Here is a 16293-nt window from a genome sequence, read left to right as displayed (position 1 = left end):
TAAACATGATTCTATCAAGGTATCCTTTCGTGGGTCCATGCATGGAGTTATTTCTTACTGTTTGACAATTGCATCAAACACTAGTTTGTAAAGAGCAAAAGTTTCCAGCACTTTGTTTCCAAGGGAATTGTGTAAAATAATTTTTGATGCATTGATGTGAGTGCTAGCAATCATGTCTCCAAGTCCTTTTGTCCAGTCGCATACTTTTCCTGTAAGGCCTGCACTTTTCATCCATGATGAAGTTCTTCGCTTAGTTCCCGAGTGGCCTTCTCCTATCATTGCAATAAAGGAAGTATTAGCTGTGCGAATGATAACTATTCTAATGAAATTAATTTTAAAATAAAAATAAATTTTTCTATTTTTTTCTTGTATTGGTTTCTAAACAAAAATGCGCATTTAATAATGATACAAAATTTTCATTTTTAAAATAGAAATTCATTTAATAACGACATAAAATTTATTCCTCTTAATTGGCGACAATAGCGACATCAAACCGGCAAGGGCAACCGACGACAGGGCAATGGCAGCCGGTGACCAACAGCCAACGGTAGCTACCAATGGGGGTTGGTTAGCGGTCATAGTCCATCTATGGCAATAGCATATGGCAGGTGGTGGCATCGAGTGGACACTCGATTAGTAGTGATAACAAATGATAAGAAGAGTTTTTATTTTTCAACAGAAATAGAGAAATAAAAAATTTGTACTTCTTGTTTCTACTCTAAACTTATTTCTAGACTAATAATTTGTTTTAGAAATAGAAAAATGCAATTGCGTTACCAAATGGATTTTTAATTCTAAAAAAAATTAAATAAAAAAATAGTTTTGAAACAAAACTAGAATAATTATCATGCGCACCCTAAGTATATGCTCCTTTTGCGTAGTAACCAAGACAAAAAAAAAAAAACTTGTTTCTCATTATATGTTTTGGTTATTGTGGCACTCCCGACTCGCCTGAGGCCGCCACAGGCACTCTCTCTTTAGCTACTCAATCTCATATAACTATGATTAGAGATTTTTTTTTTTTTTTTAAAACAGTCCCAGCACAGCTTATTAGTGGAAGCATAAACAAGTCTCACCATCTCTCCCTCCAACAACCATAATGCAATACACACCAACTACACGCCATAAGAAAAAATAATGCCGATTCACTCTTATTTATATTTTCATGATAGACATCAAGGTCGATACAACAAAAAAGCCAAGATTTTAACTATACTCGGTTACCACCCCAAAAGGACTCGATTCTACATCAAACATGTACCACCCTCCATAAACAAGCGTCGGCTATCTCCAAAAAGTGTCAGCTCCCAATAGCTACATGCGCCATCATACCCAATCCGGTGCATCAAGTGGCGGCGGTAGTAACATCCCTAACATCGCTCCATCATGTTGGACATGGACAGATAAAAACTCTTGGATAACCGGGCCATCAGCTTGACCCACATCATACGTCACCAGAACACGGACTCGAACAAAAACTAAACCAGGAGCACCGACACAGACATGCTCAGTACACTCCACATCCACATCAGTAGGTATGCCATAGTAAGTACCGCATGCAATCGGCAGCAAATGCATCTTTCTAATCTGAAATGTTAATCCCCAAAAGAGGTGAGTACAACCACTCAGCAGCAAAGATCCACCAAACTACTCAATGCATCAAACAGAACATTGAAGGCATCATAAACAAAGCACATATCGTTCATGCATTCAAGCATAACTTACCGCGTAGCCATGCATATGTCATCATGCCATATGTGCATAGACCATCATGCACTCATCATCAAGCATCCACGCATATATCACCATGCCATATGTGCATATACCACCATGCACTCATCATCAAGCATTCATGCATATCCATGCCATATGTGCATATACCACCATGCACTCATCATCAAGCATTCATGCATATCCATGCCATATGTGCATATACCACCATGCTCTCATCATCAAGCATTCATGCATATCCATGCCATATGTGCACATCATCGATCTTTATATTTCAATTAGGTCACATCATTTTCTTCCCAGGGACCAATGCTTGCATCCCACAATTTATCGCTTGTGTCCAACCTGGCATCACGAGAAACCTTCGGCACACACCACCGGGCATCCAGCACCCCCACATTCCGGGCATCTCGTATCCCAACTGGCATCACAAAGTATCCCCTCGACACACACCTTCGAGACTTCTAGTACCCCCACATTCCGGGCATCCGGCACCCCCACATTCCGGGCATCTCGTATCCCAACTGGCATCACGAGGTATCTCCCCGGGCACACGCCTCCAGGGCTTCCGGCACCCCCACATTCCGGGCATCTCGAAACTCTCGAGGCATCGTCGGCTCACACCTCCGACGGTCTTGTTACCATCTCAATTCACATTTATACATGTATCTCAATTTCAACATGGCATTTGATGCAACAATATCAAGGATCTCAACCAACTTTTCATGCCATCTAACATGCCATATGCCATCATATATGCAGCAAAATCAACCACTCAAAGTATTTCATCACATGGAGAATTTCATTTATTTTTCAAAACACATCAATTTTTTTTAATAAATCAGAATGCATTCCTCTAATTAAAACTCCAGAAAATTAATAAATGACATTAATAAATTCTGAAAACTTGATACATTATAGACAAGACCTAAAGGCAGATATCTCATGAATAACATCATACCAAAAGAACCTCACACAAAACAGCACGGTCCATGCATCACAGTTTTCAATACTTCAATATTTCAACTTGCACAGTTTCGGAAGAAATTTAAATTAAATATCCAAATGAACCCCAAAAATTCTGAAATTTTAACATGTTATATAAAATTCCTAGAGGTAAATATCTCATGAAGACATCGAAACCCAAATCGTTCTAGGTTAATAGATATAGACGATTATTTCTTCCTGTTCTCAGTATCATCTTTTCCCAAATTATCATCTTCCAAAAGAAACTCATTTTGCCAACCTACATATGTTCATTTCTTCTAAATTTTTAGTATGTTATTCCTCATAATATTACCTACAACTTTAATTAGGACACACGATCAAATTTTAACTGTATGATTATATAAAAATCACAAAATCATACTAGGTCGAAGCAGCGTTTTTCCCAGATCCAGTTTTTTTCAAAAGATGACGATTTCACCGACCTATTTTTGTTCATTTCCTATAAATTTTTGATATGTTCTACCTCAAGAAGTACACTACAACTTTGGTTAAGAGATAAAAGTGATATTTTCACAAGGAGGTTACTTTACAGACCACGAAACCACTGAAAGTCAGCACAACGAATTCCAGATCTAATCTCTCTAAAGAAAAATCATTTCACTAACCATTTCTTGTTTTTTTTTGTCTCAAATTTTAGTATGTTGTTCTTCAAGGTTTTCTCTACAACTTTTATGAAGAAATTGAAACAAGATTCCGACTAAAAAGTCACATGAAACACACAAACTCAAGAATGGTCAAACTGGTCTTTCTAGAAACTGCATGCATGACCAACGAATCTCTCTCCATAGCTCCGAAATTTCATCCCGTCTACCACAACCAAGACTTACCATCCACTACACATACACACAGCAATGCAAAGGGTAGGTTTTAGGACTTCACTTGCCTTAAACTCAAGCACAAACAGCAACAAGAATGGCGGCAAAGCGGCGAACGGACGGCGGCCAAGCTAGGCGGTCGATCCTCCTCCTTCCTCTCGCACGCCCACTTCCCTCTTCCTCCCTCTCGGATTACACACACACACACACACACACACACACTCTCTCTCTCTCTCTCTCTCTCTCTCTCTCTCTCTCTCTCTCTCTCTCTCTCTCTCTCGGTCGATTCCCCTTCACCCATCCGCCTCTCTCCCTTTAGCTTTCTTTCCCACAATCATTTGCAATCATTTGATTGCATGAAGCCACCCAAGGAAGCCAATGAGGGCAGCCACACTTGGCTCCTCCTCCATGCCACTTGGCAGCTCACATGCAAGGTTGATGGGCTTCAAGGTTTGGGCCGGTCTTGGGCCTTCATGGGCCGGTCAACCAAGGGGTTGGCGTGGGCTGGTTGGATGGTCTTTGGGCCTAAAAATCAGCCCACCCTCTCCTATTCCTATTCCATTTAACCCTTATTTAAATAAGCTCCTAATTTCAACTTATAAGCCCACAAAACTTTATAATTTAAATCAATAAAATTCTACTTATAAAGTGCACCACCAAGAATAAGATTTCTATATCAATTTGCACTTTAATAAAATCCTTGGGTCACTTGAAGACACATCTCCATCCAAACAATCATCCTTTACAATGCTCGGCCTTAAATTAATTGAAATTCATTAACTCAATGGCTAATACAAAATCAAACGGCACTTCCATTACCTAATCATGGTTCATGGTACTACACAGGTTGTCACGAGATTTTAGGATGCCACAGTTATACACACTGTCAATATTCAAAGCAAACGTGTATTACTTAACTTTTTTATTTCAATGCATGCTATTCACTTTTAAGGCCCAAGGTGTTTTTGCAACCTTTTTTTGTCTCTATTTGTTGAGATGTAAAATGAAATTGAGAGACTGACTAGCATTCGTTATATCAATATCGACAGTTAGTTAAAAAGTTGATCTCAATTGAAGTATTGCAAGCGTGCAATGAGCTTGTACACTCAGTTAACTGTTCTACTTGTCTGTCTACAGGCATGATATCGTTGGAACTGTGTTTAAAGTGGGGAGCCATGTGAAGTAATCCAAAGTGGGTGAGCAAGTAGGTGTCGGGGTCGTAGTGGGCTCCTGCAAAAAATGTGAGATCTGCCAGCAACATCGGGAAAACTACTGCCCCCAGACTATATTTACCTATAATTCCCATTAGACAGATGGAACAAAAACATATGGTGGTTACTCTGATATGATGGTCATTGATGAGCATTATGTGCTTTGTTTCCCTGACAAGTAACCGTCGGAGATGGTGCGCCACTATTATGGGCTGGAATCACGGTGTATAGACCGATGAAATACCATGGCACGACAGAGCAAGCATTTGAATGTGGCTGGACTTGGTGGGCTTGGTCATGTGGCCGTGAAAATGGGCAAGGCATTTGGACTAAAAGTCACTGTTATTAGTTCCTCTTCCAAAAAGGAAGCTAAGGCGATTGAAAGACTCGGTGCTGTAAACAGTGACCTTACAGTAATGAAGGTGAGTGAAGTTTGGAAACAGTAACTAGTACCTTTCTACTGGTAGGAGGACTAGCATGTCAATCATTGCTATATTCAGTCCTGTGATTCTCTTCTAGCGGACGCAATTCAAAATTTTTGTGATGCGGGAATAGAGATGCACGGTCTCACCAATATTCCATCAAAAGCTGGAGATGACATAGTGTAGATATACCCGAATAGAAGGGGATTACTAAGTCAGTTATGCAGAGACTAGAGTACCTTAAATTCTCCTAATGGAATTACTTGCTTCTTGCAGCCAGCTTTGGGAACCATAGACGACATTATTGACACAGTTTCTGCTGTGCACCCTCTTCTTCCATTGCTTAGTCTGCTCAAGCTTAATGGCAAACTTGTTACTTGGGATTGCCTGATAAGCCCCTAGAGCTGCCCATCTTTACCTTGGTTGTAGGTAAGGGATAAACTAGTGCTGCATTGAGTGGGTGGTCGAATTGTTTAAATGGAATTGCAAATTTGAGTCAAGTAAAAATAAGTTAATTTTGGAGCTCGACATTGTCCAAACTCAAATTCACTTGTTAAGGCTGAATTTTAGTCTCTGCTCGAGTTAAGCACAAACTTGATCTCTAATTCTGAGAATATGATAAAACCAGATAAATATATTACATGCTTCTTTATAGTATCTACAGATGCATAACTATCCTTAAATATATAGAAGTTCAATTACTTGATTAGTTCAAGTTGAGTGTCTCTAAACTCAAGCTTGACTGGTTAAGCACTCGAGCTACTCGAACTCGAGAATGATCTAGCTGAGTCCGAGTGTTCTATGTGTCAAGCTTGAGTAGCTCACGAGTAACTTGACTTGCTTACACCCTACTTGCAGCTATCCAAACAAAACATTCTTCTGTAACAAACTTCTATTTTCTTTTCTCTTTGGCTTCCTTTCGATAGATTAATTTTGAGTTTTACCAACGAATGCGTATGAGCTGAAAAGGTGCTACAGACTTATGTTTTAATCAGTGTAGACTTATATTTTTCACTGCCGGAGATATTAGAAGTTCCAGCTTATGGTCAAGCTCGAATTGCAAGTTGCTGAACCAAACTACAATGATTCCGACTTTGTTAATTCTTTCAGGCGGCAAGCTTGTGGGCGGCAGTGATATAGGAGGAATGAAAGAGACTCAGCAGTTGCTAGACTTCCGTGCGGAACATGGTATCACTGCGGACGTTGAGCTAATCCGGATGGACTACATCAATACAGCCATGGAAAGGCTTGCGAAGTCTGATGTTAGGTACAGGTTTGTGATCGATGCGGCCAGCTCCTTGTCACAGTAGATATATGGTGACACGTTCTGGATATTTCATTTGCCACTTTTGAGGACTTTTCATTAGATTAAAAAGGATGAATAAATAATTAAATAATTTGAAAATACAAGTCAACACTCGCTGTGCCACGTGGGGGATGACGGACATCCACGTTGGTACTGTTCAGCCAAAATTGATCAGATGAACTCAATTGACAAAATGTAAAAATGTTTTTGATTAAATTAGTAAAGGTACAATAAATTTAGGTTTTTTTGAATAATTTTTCTGAATTTGAATGACACATGATAAAAACGTTTAAGAGATGAAAACAGACAGTGAAAACAACTGGCCGGATGGAAGTGCGTATACGTCACTGCTTTGGAAAGGGTAAAAGGGTCGTTTCCCACCTTTTTGTTTTTCTTTCTTTGGTCTGTATCGTTTCACATAGAAAATAGCTCGAGAGAGATGGAGACCATAGGAAGAACATGTGGCTGCAAATGCATTTGTCCCCATCACGTACGTAGAGTCGTTTAAAACCTTAACCGAGGACCACAAACATACCGTCGTCGATCTCCGACGTGTGGAAGTCCCTAACCTCGTTAGCACTTTTCTGGGTACACCTCCGCCAACACGAAACAGACAGCAGATCCCTCCATCTCGGGGCTCTATCGTGATGCACTGATCACACCCCTATCTTGATTAAGGGAAGAAGATTTGCCCGGACGATCTGTGAAAACAACCAAAGAGATGTAAGGGTTCTCTCTTTATGTGATGAATCGACTCAGTATATATGAGCATGGCGATGAATTGATTTGATGGCTCATATATTGTTATTCATGATATTGATCCGTTAATATCATCAGGGTGTTAATCATCTCTGAAAGATTTATCACCTGTATGGAAACAAATCTCGAGTTATTGCCATATGAAAATAAAGAGTTATCGCCAAATAAAAAGAAAAACACAATAAGATTAACACAATAAGATTAGGCATGTAATTATTCTCGCATTTATTGCTGGTGCAGTCTTCATTCTAATTCCAACTGCGTTTTAGTAATGGTATACATAAAAAACAGTCTGTCAAAAAAAGTTGCACGAGTATTTTAGAGGCAAGTGATGGCGGAATCACCGGTTCAAGAGCATCCTCACAAGGCCAACGAGCCGTCGTTGGGCTGCCCAAGATAAGTCTGGCCTTCTCTTGCCCTTCCATTTCTCTCGGAGGCACCTACCTAGCTAGCGATAACGCTTCGACTACGAGCATGGGAACATTCGAGAATGAATATTCTGATAACAGCATGCTCGGAGTTCTACTTTCTGCCGTGTATTGATTAATTAATACAATAGGTCTCCAAGTCAGGGGGGTACCACAGCTTCCTGTCGTTTTCATCTTATCTCTATAGTGCAATAAAGTAGATTAGGTTTTGTTGACCAAGTAGATTAGGTTGTTTCTTTCTGAATAAACTGAGAAGGACGTATGCTTTCTTATGCTTGGGCTTATAGCCAATGATTAGTCATGGACATGGGGATGAAATTTCTGTTTCAATAATTGAACACAAGGTTTCACTCTGTTTCTAGTTTTAGACTAGTCTTCAATGGAGGTGAACGGTTCAGGTTCCATTTAGAACTTGGAACCTACCCGTTAAAATAGATTCTTCATTTTTTAGAACCTGAAACCTACCCCGCATTCCCTAAAACTTGGAACCTACCCTGTCGTAAGTTCCAACGTCAGTTTCAAGATCTACCTAAGTTCCACCTATATTATTAATTGAATGATTGTTGTGAATTAAAACCTTTAATGACCATCACTTGATACTATAATTCACCAACCATAAAGACACAAAAAATATGAACATTAATGAAATAAAAGTCTCAGTCATAAAATTGAATTTCAAATTAGAGCTTTTAGATTATATATTCATTATCAAACCGTATGAAATATCACAAGATCACATGAAGACATAAACCAAGAAAAACATTAAAATTTGTTCTAGGTTTTAGGTCACAAATTACATGTTTTAATTTCAAGTTCCTCCAACTAAACACCTAAAACTTAGCCATCAAAACAGAATCTTCATATTTTGGAATATGAAATCTACTATGTATACCTTGGAACTGGGAACCTACAAGTTCCTAACAATCCGATTCTTAGGTTTCACGTTCTTCCTTGAAACCATGCTCACCGCTAGTCTCCAATGGATCACCAGAGGATGGCAAAATAACACATGGGTTGAGGTAATGGTTTTGTCCAGAAAAGGAAAAGGTTATAGGGATGAAAAAAGAGGAAGAGGAAAGTTGAAAGGTACACAATTGATCTCAGGGAAACAACAAAGAAATTTGAGTTGATTTCCTTTTTCAAAAATCTTAATTTTGAGATCATGTTCTCCGTAGTGAGATGACAGCTGTAACGTTTACAGGGTGGGTTTTCTATCGTTATGGAAACCTCTTTGACTTCTCTCTCATACCTGGATCAGTGTTTTTTCTTTACCATCTCATGTTGGAATTCAGTTGGGGCCGCTGATATTTATGCGGATGTAGTTCTTCTGATGAGCTAATGTGGTGGAGAACAGTTTCAACTAAACTTCAGAACAAAACAACGTTTTTGAACGTACAAATAGAGAGTCTGCCTCTCGAAGTGAGCGATGCAATGCATTTGACGTGCATGTCTGACACTGTATTTACTGTTTTGCAGGGAAAATGGTGATGAAGATGTCACCATTAAAACCCTCTTCTGTGGGTTTTGTCAGTCTGACCTTCACGAGGCCAAGAATGAATGGAGGTTCACAACTTACCCTGTTGTTCCTGGGTATGTTCGTTAATGCTTAAGATCTGAAATTTTCTTCTCCTGTTTTTTCAAGTTAAAGCCTCATCAAATCATTTAAACTAGGAGGCAAGGAACTGTACTATGGGATACCTTAAATTCTCCTAATGGAATTACTTGCTTATTGCTGGCAGCTTTGGGAACCGTGGACCACATTATTGACACGGTTTCTGCTGTGCACCCTCTTCTTCCATTGCTTAGTCTGCTCAAGCTTGATGGCAAACTTATTACTATGGGATTGCCCGATAAGCCCATAGAGCTGCCTATCTTTCCCTTGCTTGTAGGTAAGGGATAAACTAGTGCTGCACTGAGTGGGTGGTTGGACTGTTTAAATGGAATTGCAAATTTGAGTCGAGTCAAAATATTTTAATTCTGGAGCTCAACTCAACTCGATTGTCCATTGCTTGATACTCAATTTTGTTGGAGATGTGTCTCAGTGTTGCTGATGTTCTGTCATTTTTCTTTGTTTTTTTATTTATTCAGTCAAGTTTATTTATTATGCAATTGGTTTGTTAGCTATTTCTAGGAAGTGGAACAAGACGTTTGTGTGCGGTTATGTTTTGCACATTTGTGTGCGGTTTCAAAATAGGTTCTTATTTAGCTTGTACTAGACTTTTTTTTTATTTTATTAACGATGTATGAAGTTCAATGTTTTGCTTCATTCCTTCTCTCTCAGTGTAATAGAGAAGTTTCTGTTTTTTAGTTGATTATATCTGAAATAACAATGGTATCAGAGCTTCTGTGGGATCTTAAGGGACTATGAAGTGAGGGTAAGTGAGTGAAGACTACTTCCAATTTGCAAAGAAAAAGGCTGATAGAGGCGGGATCGAATGGATTCTCTACAATGGCTGCTCTAGTCTTTACTAGGGAAAATTATCAAGCTTGGGCTGTCAAGATGACAACATTCTTGGAGGCTCATGATCTATGAGAGGCTGTGGAGAATGATTATGAGGTTGCTTTACTTCCAAACAATTCAACCTTAAATAAGATAAAGTACCATAAAGAGAGAATCACAAGGAAGACCAAGGCAAAGTCTTGCATGTATACTGCTGTCTCACCCCCTATTTTCACAAGGATCATGAGATGTGATTCTGCAAAGGCAATATGGGATTTCTTGAAGGATGAATACGAGGGAGATGAGAAGATAAGGAGCATAAAGGTGCTGAATCTCTTGAGGGAGTTTGAGAGACAGGAGATGAAGGATTCAGAGTCCGTGAAGGAATATTCTAATAGGCTGATTGAGATAGCTGAAAAATCATAATCTTAGGGATTGACTTGAAGGATGAAAGGCTAGTTCAAAAGATCCCAATGTCTCTTCCAGAGAAGTTTGAAGCCACCATAGCTTCTCTAGAAAATATAAGAGACTTAGTTGACATAAAACTTGCAGAATTGTTAAATGCCCTTTAGGCACAGGAGTATAGAAGACTAATGAGAAGAGAAGAGCCTGTAAAGGGTGCGCTACAAGCTAGAGTGAAGTCCAATGATGGAGGCAAAGGAAGAAATGAAATCAGTCCAAAGGAAAAGTTGGTGACTCAAAGTTTGTAGCAAAAGAAGGAAATTCTAGTGGGTCTAGCAAATGGAAGAAGAACAAGAAGCCTTGTCAATACTGTGGTGGAATTAATCATCAGTCCTTTAGATGTTGGAGGAAGCCTAATGCTAAGTGCAGAAGATGTCACAAGTTTGGTCACATGGAAAGCGATCTGCAAAGAGAAAAATTACCAGCAAATAGGAGAAGCACAAGTAGCAGTGAATGAGACTGAGGAAGAACACTTGTTTGTAGCTTCCTATTTTAGCTCTTCTATTGAGAATGATGCATGGCTAGTGGATAGTGGTTGTACTAATCATATGACTGGCAATTTGAAACTATTTAGGAGTTTAGACAGGTCAATCAGGTCCAGAGTCAGAATTGGCAATGGACAGTATATTGAAGTACAAGGGAATGGTACAGTGGCTATTGAAGGAAATCATGAGGTGAAGCTGATCAGTGATGTTCTCTTTATGCCAAAAGTTGACCAAAATCTGTTAAGTGTTGGTCAATTAGTTGAAAATGGTTATAAAGTGAAGTTTGAAGGGAATGAATGTCTTATTGATAATGCAGATAGCAAAGAAGTGCTAAGAATGCCAATGAGGGATAAGAGCTTCATGTTCAAGTCACAAGAGATGCAACAAATGGCTTTAAAGTGCAAAGAAGAAAATGCAAAACTATGGCATAAAAGGTTTGGGCATGTTCACAGAAAGAATATGTTGTTTATGCAGAGGAATAGCTTGGCAGATAACTTGCCAAGTTTGGAGAAGGAATTTCCACAGTGCAGAACTTGTTTTCTTGACAAGCAAGCAAGCAAGATTTCCTTTCAAAGGAGGAGGCTGGAGAGCATGTAAGAAGCTGCAATTAGTCCGCACAGATTTATGTGGACCTATGTCTGAGTCATCTCTCAATGGTACTAGGTATTTCATTACTTTCACTGATGACATGACTAGGATGAGTTGGATTTATTTTTGCAAGCCAAATCTGAAGTTGCTGATGTGTTTATGAAGTTCAAAGCCTTAGTTGAGAATCAAAGTGGGAAGAAAATTAAAATGCTCAAGTCTGACAATGGTTCTGAGTATACTGCTCACAAGTTTAAGTTAAACTGTGAGCAAGCAGGCATTGTGTAGCAATTCACTGCTCTCTATTCACCTCAACAGAATAGGGTCAATGAGAGGAAAAACAGAAGCATTATGGAGATGGCTAGATGTATGATGCAGGAGAAGATGTTACCTAAGAGGTTCTGGGCTAAGGCGGCTAATACTGCAGTGTTCATGTTGAACAGATTGCCCACAAAGGCCTTAGAGAGGTCAACACCTTTTGAAGTATGATAAAGTGTTAAACCTTCTGTGAAGAATTTGAAGGTTTTTAGGTGTTTGTGTTATACTCACGTTCCTCAGGTCAAGAGGGACAAGCTAGATAAAAGAGCTAAGCTTGGAATCTTCATTGGGTACAGTCTTCAATCAAAGGCTTATAGGATTTTTCACCCTATGACAGGGAAGGTGTCTGTGAGCAGGGATGTTGTTTTTCTAGAGAAAGATGAGTGGAATTGGATGGAAGAAAAGAATGCAAGACAATAACAATCTGCAAAACAACAACCTGCAACAATTGTAGAGGTTGATGAAGTTGTGGATGGATTGGAAGATAGTATGGATGATCTTCTAGTAAGAGGCATAAGGTTACTTGCTGAAATCTATGAAAGAAGCAATGTGGCAGTGCTTAAACCATCTAACTTTGTGGAAGCTAAGGAGGATCAGAGGTGGATTGCAGCAATGCAAGAGGAGTTTGCAATGATTCAGAAAAACCACTCATGAGAGCTTGTTGACAAACCATCTGATAAGAATGTGATTGGGGTTAAGTGGGTGTTCAGAACAAAACTTAATCCCGATGGTTCTATCAATAAACACAAAACTAGGCTGGTTGTGAAAGGCTATGCGCAAATATGGGGAGTAGACTATTCTAAAACATTTGCTTTTGTTGCAAGGCTTGATACAATCAGACTACTATTAGTTATTGCAGCAGAGAAGGGATGCTTATATTTCAATTAGATGTCAACTCTACATTTCTTAATGGAGAGCTTGAGGAGGAGATTTTTGTTGAACAACTTGAAGGCTTCAGTATCAAAGGGCAAGAAAAGAAGGTATACAAATTGAGGAAATCTCTATATGGATTGAAGTAGCCTCCAAGAGCTTGGTATGGGAAGATAGATCAATATTTGTAGGATTTTGGTTTTGTAAGAAGCTTGAGTGAGTTCACTCTTTATGTCAAGAAGGTGAATCACAGTGTTGTAATTCTGTCACTCTATATAGATGATTTATTGGTGACAGGGAATGATGTGGATCTGATAGAGAGGGTGAAGCAAGGTCTGTTGGCAAGTTTTGAGATGTCAAACTTGGGAAAGATGGCTTACTTTTTGGGTCTAGAAATCAAACAAGCTTCACATGAGATCTTTATCTGCCAGAAAAAAAATACATGAAGGAAATTTGAAAAAGTTTCAAATGGAAGATTGTCGAAGTGTAAGCACTCCTATGGCTGCTAAGGAGAAGCTACAGAAGAATGATGGAACGGATACAATAGATACTTCTATGTATAGAAGTTTGATTGAATGTTTCATGTATCTTACAACAACCAAACCAGATATTCTATTTGTTGTAAGTGTTCTATCCAGGTTCATGAGTAGTCCTAGTTAGTTACATTTGGTTGCTGCAAAAAGGGTCTTGAGATACCTCAAAGGAACATTGTTCTTTGGTGTGAAATTTAGGAAAGGTCAGAAGTTTAAGTTGCAGGGCTTTTCTGATAGTGACTGGGCTGGCTCAATGGATGACATGAAAAGTACACCTGGGTACTACTTCACTCTTAGAAAAATGCAAAGACCTTTGAGTTAAAGATATTTTTGAAAATGCAAATTAAATCTGAAAGCCCACCTTTGAAAATTTGGTTCCACTTGTTTCTCCTGGTATTCCTAGAAGCAGGAGATTGTAGCTCAATCCACTACAAAGGCTGAATTTATAGCAGCTACTGCAACCTTGCAAACCTGCAAATTACCCCAATTTTGGCCTAAAGATCTTTGCCCTCCAAAGCCCTGAAGAAGCATAATGAAGATAATGAAGGATTTGTGGTTGAATTCTAGTGATTGCATTGAAGTTAATGTGGATAATCAAGCTGCTTTAGCAATATCACAGAATCCAGTTTTCCATGGCAAAACCAAACATTTCAAAGTCAAATTTTTCTTTCTACGTGAGGTGCAACAAAGTGGTGAAGTTAAGTTGGTCTATTGCAAATCTGAATATCAACTTGCAAACATGTTCACAAAGCCACTTCAGGCTAGAAGATTTGAGCTGTTAAGAGAGAAAATAGGAGTTTGCAGCAGCAACTAATCCAAGGAGGAGTTTGTTGGAGATGTGTCTCAGTGCTGCTGATGTTTTGTTGTTTTTCTTTGTTTTTTTTTTCTTTTTTCAGTCAAGTTTATTTATTATGCAGTTGGTTTGTTAGCTATTTGTTTGGAAGTGGAACAAGCATTTATGTTTTGCACGTTTGTGTGCGGTTTCAAAACAGGTCCTTATTTAGCTTGTTCTAGACAGTTTTTTTTTTAAATTTTTTTATTAACGATGTATGAAGTTCAATGTTCTGCTTCATTCCTTCTCTCTCAGTGTAACAAAGAAGTTTCTGTTTTTAGTTGGTTATATCTGCAATAACAAATTTGAGCACAATTGGTCAAGTATGATTTCTCAAAGTGGAAATCAACTTGATTAAGCTTTATATAAGCTCGAGCTCAAGCTCAAATTCACTTGTTGCTGAATTTTAGTCTGTGCTCGAATTAAGCATGAACTTGATCTTTAATTCTGAGAATATGATGAAAACAGATAAAACGTGCTTCTTTATAGTATCTACAGATGTATAACTATCCCTAAATATATAGAAGTTCAATCACTTGATTAGTCTGAGTTAAGTCTCTCAAAACTCAAGCTTGACTGGTTAAGTACTCGAGCTACTTGAACTCGAGAATGATCTAGCTGAGTTCGAGTGTTCTATGTGTTAAGCTTGAGTAGCTCACGAGCAGCTTGACTTGCTTACCCTACTTGCAGCTATCCAAACGAAACATCTTCCGTAACAAACTTCTATTTTCTTCTCTTTGGCTTCCTTTCGACAGATTAATTTTGAGTTTTACCAGCGAATGCACATGATCTGAAAAGGTGCTATAGACTTACGTTTCAATCACTATAGACTTGTACTCTTCACCACCGGAGATGTTAGAAGTTCCAGCTTATGGTCATGCTCGACCTGCAAGGCGCTGAATCAAACTACAATGATTCCGACTTTGTTAATTCTTTCAGGCCGCAAGCTTGTGGGTGGCAGTGATATAGGAGGAATGGAAGAGACTCAAGAGATGCTACACTTCTGTGCGGAACGTGGCATCACTGCGGACGTTGAGGTAATCTGGATGGACTACATCAATACAGCCATGGAAAGGCTTGTGAAGTCGGATGTGAGGTACAGGTTTGTGATCGATGTGACCAGCTCCTTGTCACAGTAGATATATGGTGACGCGTTCTGAATATTTCATTTGCCACTTTCGAGGACTTTTCATTAGAATAAAAGGATAAATATATAAATATATAAATAATTCAAATATTAATGTCAACACTGGCTGTGCAATGCAGGAGATATTCATGTCAATGTTTTTCTACCAAAATTAACCGGATGGAGTCAATTGATAAAATGCGAAAAGGTTTATGATTGAATTAGCAAAAATACTATGGTTTTGGACTTTTTGAATAATTTTTCCAAGTTTAGATGACACATAATAAAAACGTTTAAGAGATGAAAACGGATAGTGAAAACAGTTGACTGGGACGAAAGTGCACTTCTATGTCACTGCTTTGAAAAGGGTAAAAGAATCGTTTCCCACATTTGTTCTCTTTTTTCGGCCTGTATCGTTTCACATAGTAAATTACTCGAGAGAAACTGAGACCATGGGAAGAACATGTGGCTGCAAATGCATTTGTCCCCATCACGTACGTGGAATCGTTGAAAACCATAACCGAGGACCACAAGCATACCGTCGTAGCTCTCCGACGTGTGGAAGTCTCTAACCTCGTTTGCACTTTTCTGGGTATACCACCGCCAACACGTAACAGACAGCAGTAGCCCTCCATCTCGCGGGGCTCTGTCGTGATCCACTGATCACACCCCTATCTTGAGTAAGGGAAGAAGATTTGCCCGGACTATATGGGAAAACAACCAAAGAGATGTAGGGGTTCTCTATTTATGTATTTCCACATCTTGTTTCTTTTCTTATTCAAGGGCACTAAAACAAGGAACGGCGTAGAATGCTCGAAGCGAAACAACCCAATTGTTCTAGTTGGTGGTCCGACATCGAACGTAGAAAGTTTTGCCTACGATGAAATGAACTCGGACCCGGTCCTTGAGCTGAGACAACTACTTTCCGATGCTGCCCTGTAAATGAAGCGCAATGATCATCC

The 16293-nt window shown here is 39.0% G+C and overlaps 1 pseudogene; it reads left to right on the top strand.

Annotated features, from left to right (window-relative positions):
* Positions 1 to 15344, top strand: part of LOC120287795 — a 32785-nt pseudogene extending 17441 nt beyond the window's left edge.
* Positions 15345 to 16293: the final 949 nt, after the last annotated feature.

Source organism: Eucalyptus grandis, chromosome 8, assembly GCF_016545825.1.
Source record: "Eucalyptus grandis isolate ANBG69807.140 chromosome 8, ASM1654582v1, whole genome shotgun sequence".
Lineage (NCBI taxonomy): Eukaryota > Viridiplantae > Streptophyta > Magnoliopsida > Myrtales > Myrtaceae > Eucalyptus > Eucalyptus grandis.
This window is presented reverse-complemented; position numbering and strand designations above follow the sequence as displayed.